Source organism: Anomaloglossus baeobatrachus, unplaced genomic scaffold (assembly GCF_048569485.1).
Source record: "Anomaloglossus baeobatrachus isolate aAnoBae1 unplaced genomic scaffold, aAnoBae1.hap1 Scaffold_4237, whole genome shotgun sequence".
Taxonomy (NCBI): Eukaryota; Metazoa; Chordata; class Amphibia; order Anura; family Aromobatidae; genus Anomaloglossus; species Anomaloglossus baeobatrachus.
Genome location: NW_027443572.1, coordinates 33584 through 41025, shown reverse-complemented (window position 1 = coordinate 41025; position 7442 = coordinate 33584). Strand labels below are relative to the sequence as shown.

The following is a 7442-nucleotide window of genomic DNA, read 5'->3' as shown; positions in this document are numbered from 1 at the left end:
TAGCCCGATTTAATGAATTGGAAGAAAGCATACGTCTTCATATGCACCTCAATTTGGCCCATTCACTTTTCACACTTCCTCCTTTTGTTTTTTATCTTTCACACTTTTGACTTTCTTTATTCATCCAAATAGCAAACTCATCACCACTCAACCTGACCAACTCGGCTATGTCCCCGTGCTGCAGTTCTCTGTCTTATCTAGATCATTTGCAATTGAATGGAATAGATCCCTTTTGGACAAAGTGGATTCACCTGCTGCTGCAGTGACCACAGGTGTGATAACATCTAGAATTGGCATCTGGTGCGATCTCTCCGCTTCCACTCCAAAGAAAGTTACCTGTTTATTCCTATCATGCATTGGTTTTTGGGGTTTTCTTTGAGTAATGATGATCTCTTTAGTAGTCTGTTGGCGCCCTCTCCTGGAGGAATAGTTTGCTTGCTCTTGGACATTCTAAAAGAGAGGTCATGATAGACATTGAGCTTCTGAGCTCAATTGGGGACAGTCATGGGTGATGAATGTTTGCAACCTACTGCGAAGCCTCATACCGCAATATAAGGAACGTCAAATACTAAGAAAGGGCGGCCTATGAAAGAATTACTACTTTCAATAAGTACACTTAAACGGCTAATTGGGAATAGAAAAACTGTAAAAAGCCCTCTGAGAAAGCCCCCCTCTAACCTTTGATAGTAAGCTTTTCTGTAGTCTGCCTGTTGATGTATTTTCCGTTTGAACTGTGCACAACATGAAGAGACGGAACACTGGCGGCTTGTCACAATGCCCCCCGATGACATCACAATAGCGCTGCTGCCTAGAAAACAAGCTGCGCAGAAGAAGTTGTTCTTTGGGTGGGAGGGTGGGCTAGTGGAAGGAGGGGGCAATCTCTTTTTTTCCCGGGTGGTAGGGGGATGACAGGAGAAGGGAAGCGGGTGGTGAGAAAGGTACAGAGGGCAGGGTTTGGGGGCTGGGAAGGAAAGGGAAAAGATTAGGGTTTGGGGATGATGAAAGGGCTTTCTACGGGTAAGGATGGCAAAGGGTGGCAGTGACGGAAAGTCAGGCAACCTGTCCTGTCCGTCTTTTTGTATCGTGAATTGGAAAGACTGCAAGGGGGAGGGGAGTTGCTTGCGCCCTAAAGGAGGAGTTATTCAGATTCATTGCAGTGGGCGGCGGCTGCAAAACGCACCATTCTTCTTGTTTTGGCTCTGCAAAGCAGCCTTTTCAAGGGTTGGCTTGGGTGACAAAATGTCTTGTGTAGGCGTGGGTTTGTCTCCCTCTCGCTCTCTCTCCCTAAGATGTGTCCGGCATAGGCCAGGGTGCCACTCGAGGCCCAAACCAATTCTGGTTATCGCTTCTCGGCCTTTTGGCTAAGATCAAGTGTAGTATCTGTTCTTATCAGTTTAATATCTGATACGTCCCCTATCTGGGGACCATATATTAAATGGATTTTTAGAACAGGGAGATGGAAAAAGAGCTTGCTCTGTCCACTCCACGCATTGACCTGGTATTGCAGTACCTCCAGGAACGGTGCACCCCTTCTTAACCCAGTTTCCAAAAGCAGAACTCAATTCACCTGATTCATATTAGCCCGATTTAATGAATTGGAAGAAAGCATACGTCTTCATATGCACCTCAATTTGGCCCATTCACTTTTCACACTTCCTCCTTTTGTTTTTTATCTTTCACACTTTTGACTTTCTTTATTCATCCAAATAGCAAACTCATCACCACTCAACCTGACCAACTCGGCTATGTCCCCGTGCTGCAGTTCTCTGTCTTATCTAGATCATTTGCAATTGAATGGAATAGATCCCTTTTGGACAAAGTGGATTCACCTGCTGCTGCAGTGACCACAGGTGTGATAACATCTAGAATTGGCATCTGGTGCGATCTCTCCGCTTCCACTCCAAAGAAAGTTACCTGTTTATTCCTATCATGCATTGGTTTTTGGGGTTTTCTTTGAGTAATGATGATCTCTTTAGTAGTCTGTTGGCGCCCTCTCCTGGAGGAATAGTTTGCTTGCTCTTGGACATTCTAAAAGAGAGGTCATGATAGACATTGAGCTTCTGAGCTCAATTGGGGACAGTCATGGGTGATGAATGTTTGCAACCTACTGCGAAGCCTCATACCGCAATATAAGGAACGTCAAATACTAAGAAAGGGCGGCCTATGAAAGAATTACTACTTTCAATAAGTACACTTAAACGGCTAATTGGGAATAGAAAAACTGTAAAAAGCCCTCTGAGAAAGCCCCCCTCTAACCTTTGATAGTAAGCTTTTCTGTAGTCTGCCTGTTGATGTATTTTCCGTTTGAACTGTGCACAACATGAAGAGACGGAACACTGGCGGCTTGTCACAATGCCCCCCGATGACATCACAATAGCGCTGCTGCCTAGAAAACAAGCTGCGCAGAAGAAGTTGTTCTTTGGGTGGGAGGGTGGGCTAGTGGAAGGAGGGGGCAATCTATTTTTTTCCCGGGTGGTAGGGGGATGACAGGAGAAGGGAAGCGGGTGGTGAGAAAGGTACAGAGGGCAGGGTTTGGGGGCTGGGAAGGAAAGGGAAAAGATTAGGGTTTGGGGATGATGAAAGGGCTTTCTACGGGTAAGGATGGCAAAGGGTGGCAGTGACGGAAAGTCAGGCAACCTGTCCTGTCCGTCTTTTTGTATCGTGAATTGGAAAGACTGCAAGGGGGAGGGGAGTTGCTTGCGCCCTAAAGGAGGAGTTATTCAGATTCATTGCAGTGGGCGGCGGCTGCAAAACGCACCATTCTTCTTGTTTTGGCTCTGCAAAGCAGCCTTTTCAAGGGTTGGCTTGGGTGACAAAATGTCTTGTGTAGGCGTGGGTTTGTCTCCCTCTCGCTCTCTCTCCCTAAGATGTGTCCGGCATAGGCCAGGGTGCCACTCGAGGCCCAAACCAATTCTGGTTATCGCTTCTCGGCCTTTTGGCTAAGATCAAGTGTAGTATCTGTTCTTATCAGTTTAATATCTGATACGTCCCCTATCTGGGGACCATATATTAAATGGATTTTTAGAACAGGGAGATGGAAAAAGAGCTTGCTCTGTCCACTCCACGCATTGACCTGGTATTGCAGTACCTCCAGGAACGGTGCACCCCTTCTTAACCCAGTTTCCAAAAGCAGAACTCAATTCACCTGATTCATATTAGCCCGATTTAATGAATTGGAAGAAAGCATACGTCTTCATATGCACCTCAATTTGGCCCATTCACTTTTCACACTTCCTCCTTTTGTTTTTTATCTTTCACACTTTTGACTTTCTTTATTCATCCAAATAGCAAACTCATCACCACTCAACCTGACCAACTCGGCTATGTCCCCGTGCTGCAGTTCTCTGTCTTATCTAGATCATTTGCAATTGAATGGAATAGATCCCTTTTGGACAAAGTGGATTCACCTGCTGCTGCAGTGACCACAGGTGTGATAACATCTAGAATTGGCATCTGGTGCGATCTCTCCGCTTCCACTCCAAAGAAAGTTACCTGTTTATTCCTATCATGCATTGGTTTTTGGGGTTTTCTTTGAGTAATGATGATCTCTTTAGTAGTCTGTTGGCGCCCTCTCCTGGAGGAATAGTTTGCTTGCTCTTGGACATTCTAAAAGAGAGGTCATGATAGACATTGAGCTTCTGAGCTCAATTGGGGACAGTCATGGGTGATGAATGTTTGCAACCTACTGCGAAGCCTCATACCGCAATATAAGGAACGTCAAATACTAAGAAAGGGCGGCCTATGAAAGAATTACTACTTTCAATAAGTACACTTAAACGGCTAATTGGGAATAGAAAAACTGTAAAAAGCCCTCTGAGAAAGCCCCCCTCTAACCTTTGATAGTAAGCTTTTCTGTAGTCTGCCTGTTGATGTATTTTCCGTTTGAACTGTGCACAACATGAAGAGACGGAACACTGGCGGCTTGTCACAATGCCCCCCGATGACATCACAATAGCGCTGCTGCCTAGAAAACAAGCTGCGCAGAAGAAGTTGTTCTTTGGGTGGGAGGGTGGGCTAGTGGAAGGAGGGGGCAATCTCTTTTTTTCCCGGGTGGTAGGGGGATGACAGGAGAAGGGAAGCGGGTGGTGAGAAAGGTACAGAGGGCAGGGTTTGGGGGCTGGGAAGGAAAGGGAAAAGATTAGGGTTTGGGGATGATGAAAGGGCTTTCTACGGGTAAGGATGGCAAAGGGTGGCAGTGACGGAAAGTCAGGCAACCTGTCCTGTCCGTCTTTTTGTATCGTGAATTGGAAAGACTGCAAGGGGGAGGGGAGTTGCTTGCGCCCTAAAGGAGGAGTTATTCAGATTCATTGCAGTGGGCGGCGGCTGCAAAACGCACCATTCTTCTTGTTTTGGCTCTGCAAAGCAGCCTTTTCAAGGGTTGGCTTGGGTGACAAAATGTCTTGTGTAGGCGTGGGTTTGTCTCCCTCTCGCTCTCTCTCCCTAAGATGTGTCCGGCATAGGCCAGGGTGCCACTCGAGGCCCAAACCAATTCTGGTTATCGCTTCTCGGCCTTTTGGCTAAGATCAAGTGTAGTATCTGTTCTTATCAGTTTAATATCTGATACGTCCCCTATCTGGGGACCATATATTAAATGGATTTTTAGAACAGGGAGATGGAAAAAGAGCTTGCTCTGTCCACTCCACGCATTGACCTGGTATTGCAGTACCTCCAGGAACGGTGCACCCCTTCTTAACCCAGTTTCCAAAAGCAGAACTCAATTCACCTGATTCATATTAGCCCGATTTAATGAATTGGAAGAAAGCATACGTCTTCATATGCACCTCAATTTGGCCCATTCACTTTTCACACTTCCTCCTTTTGTTTTTTATCTTTCACACTTTTGACTTTCTTTATTCATCCAAATAGCAAACTCATCACCACTCAACCTGACCAACTCGGCTATGTCCCCGTGCTGCAGTTCTCTGTCTTATCTAGATCATTTGCAATTGAATGGAATAGATCCCTTTTGGACAAAGTGGATTCACCTGCTGCTGCAGTGACCACAGGTGTGATAACATCTAGAATTGGCATCTGGTGCGATCTCTCCGCTTCCACTCCAAAGAAAGTTACCTGTTTATTCCTATCATGCATTGGTTTTTGGGGTTTTCTTTGAGTAATGATGATCTCTTTAGTAGTCTGTTGGCGCCCTCTCCTGGAGGAATAGTTTGCTTGCTCTTGGACATTCTAAAAGAGAGGTCATGATAGACATTGAGCTTCTGAGCTCAATTGGGGACAGTCATGGGTGATGAATGTTTGCAACCTACTGCGAAGCCTCATACCGCAATATAAGGAACGTCAAATACTAAGAAAGGGCGGCCTATGAAAGAATTACTACTTTCAATAAGTACACTTAAACGGCTAATTGGGAATAGAAAAACTGTAAAAAGCCCTCTGAGAAAGCCCCCCTCTAACCTTTGATAGTAAGCTTTTCTGTAGTCTGCCTGTTGATGTATTTTCCGTTTGAACTGTGCACAACATGAAGAGACGGAACACTGGCGGCTTGTCACAATGCCCCCCGATGACATCACAATAGCGCTGCTGCCTAGAAAACAAGCTGCGCAGAAGAAGTTGTTCTTTGGGTGGGAGGGTGGGCTAGTGGAAGGAGGGGGCAATCTCTTTTTTTCCCGGGTGGTAGGGGGATGACAGGAGAAGGGAAGCGGGTGGTGAGAAAGGTACAGAGGGCAGGGTTTGGGGGCTGGGAAGGAAAGGGAAAAGATTAGGGTTTGGGGATGATGAAAGGGCTTTCTACGGGTAAGGATGGCAAAGGGTGGCAGTGACGGAAAGTCAGGCAACCTGTCCTGTCCGTCTTTTTGTATCGTGAATTGGAAAGACTGCAAGGGGGAGGGGAGTTGCTTGCGCCCTAAAGGAGGAGTTATTCAGATTCATTGCAGTGGGCGGCGGCTGCAAAACGCACCATTCTTCTTGTTTTGGCTCTGCAAAGCAGCCTTTTCAAGGGTTGGCTTGGGTGACAAAATGTCTTGTGTAGGCGTGGGTTTGTCTCCCTCTCGCTCTCTCTCCCTAAGATGTGTCCGGCATAGGCCAGGGTGCCACTCGAGGCCCAAACCAATTCTGGTTATCGCTTCTCGGCCTTTTGGCTAAGATCAAGTGTAGTATCTGTTCTTATCAGTTTAATATCTGATACGTCCCCTATCTGGGGACCATATATTAAATGGATTTTTAGAACAGGGAGATGGAAAAAGAGCTTGCTCTGTCCACTCCACGCATTGACCTGGTATTGCAGTACCTCCAGGAACGGTGCACCCCTTCTTAACCCAGTTTCCAAAAGCAGAACTCAATTCACCTGATTCATATTAGCCCGATTTAATGAATTGGAAGAAAGCATACGTCTTCATATGCACCTCAATTTGGCCCATTCACTTTTCACACTTCCTCCTTTTGTTTTTTATCTTTCACACTTTTGACTTTCTTTATTCATCCAAATAGCAAACTCATCACCACTCAACCTGACCAACTCGGCTATGTCCCCGTGCTGCAGTTCTCTGTCTTATCTAGATCATTTGCAATTGAATGGAATAGATCCCTTTTGGACAAAGTGGATTCACCTGCTGCTGCAGTGACCACAGGTGTGATAACATCTAGAATTGGCATCTGGTGCGATCTCTCCGCTTCCACTCCAAAGAAAGTTACCTGTTTATTCCTATCATGCATTGGTTTTTGGGGTTTTCTTTGAGTAATGATGATCTCTTTAGTAGTCTGTTGGCGCCCTCTCCTGGAGGAATAGTTTGCTTGCTCTTGGACATTCTAAAAGAGAGGTCATGATAGACATTGAGCTTCTGAGCTCAATTGGGGACAGTCATGGGTGATGAATGTTTGCAACCTACTGCGAAGCCTCATACCGCAATATAAGGAACGTCAAATACTAAGAAAGGGCGGCCTATGAAAGAATTACTACTTTCAATAAGTACACTTAAACGGCTAATTGGGAATAGAAAAACTGTAAAAAGCCCTCTGAGAAAGCCCCCCTCTAACCTTTGATAGTAAGCTTTTCTGTAGTCTGCCTGTTGATGTATTTTCCGTTTGAACTGTGCACAACATGAAGAGACGGAACACTGGCGGCTTGTCACAATGCCCCCCGATGACATCACAATAGCGCTGCTGCCTAGAAAACAAGCTGCGCAGAAGAAGTTGTTCTTTGGGTGGGAGGGTGGGCTAGTGGAAGGAGGGGGCAATCTCTTTTTTTCCCGGGTGGTAGGGGGATGACAGGAGAAGGGAAGCGGGTGGTGAGAAAGGTACAGAGGGCAGGGTTTGGGGGCTGGGAAGGAAAGGGAAAAGATTAGGGTTTGGGGATGATGAAAGGGCTTTCTACGGGTAAGGATGGCAAAGGGTGGCAGTGACGGAAAGTCAGGCAACCTGTCCTGTCCGTCTTTTTGTATCGTGAATTGGAAAGACTGCAAGGGGGAGGGGAGTTGCTTGCGCCCTAA

The 7442-nt window shown here is 46.2% G+C and overlaps 4 non-coding genes across 4 annotated transcripts; all 4 read left to right on the top strand.

Annotated features, from left to right (window-relative positions):
* Positions 1–1341: 1341 nt before the first annotated feature.
* LOC142279131 (U2 spliceosomal RNA) lies at positions 1342–1532 on the top strand. The gene has a single exon (XR_012741858.1). It is a non-coding gene; the product is annotated as a U2 spliceosomal RNA (small nuclear RNA).
* Positions 1533–2919: 1387 nt separating this feature from the next.
* LOC142279130 (U2 spliceosomal RNA) lies at positions 2920–3110 on the top strand. The gene has a single exon (XR_012741857.1). It is a non-coding gene; the product is annotated as a U2 spliceosomal RNA (small nuclear RNA).
* Positions 3111–4497: 1387 nt separating this feature from the next.
* Positions 4498–4688, top strand: LOC142279129 (U2 spliceosomal RNA). Its single transcript, XR_012741856.1, has one exon. It is a non-coding gene; the product is annotated as a U2 spliceosomal RNA (small nuclear RNA).
* Positions 4689–6075: 1387 nt separating this feature from the next.
* LOC142279128 (U2 spliceosomal RNA) lies at positions 6076–6266 on the top strand. The gene has a single exon (XR_012741855.1). It is a non-coding gene; the product is annotated as a U2 spliceosomal RNA (small nuclear RNA).
* Positions 6267–7442: the final 1176 nt, after the last annotated feature.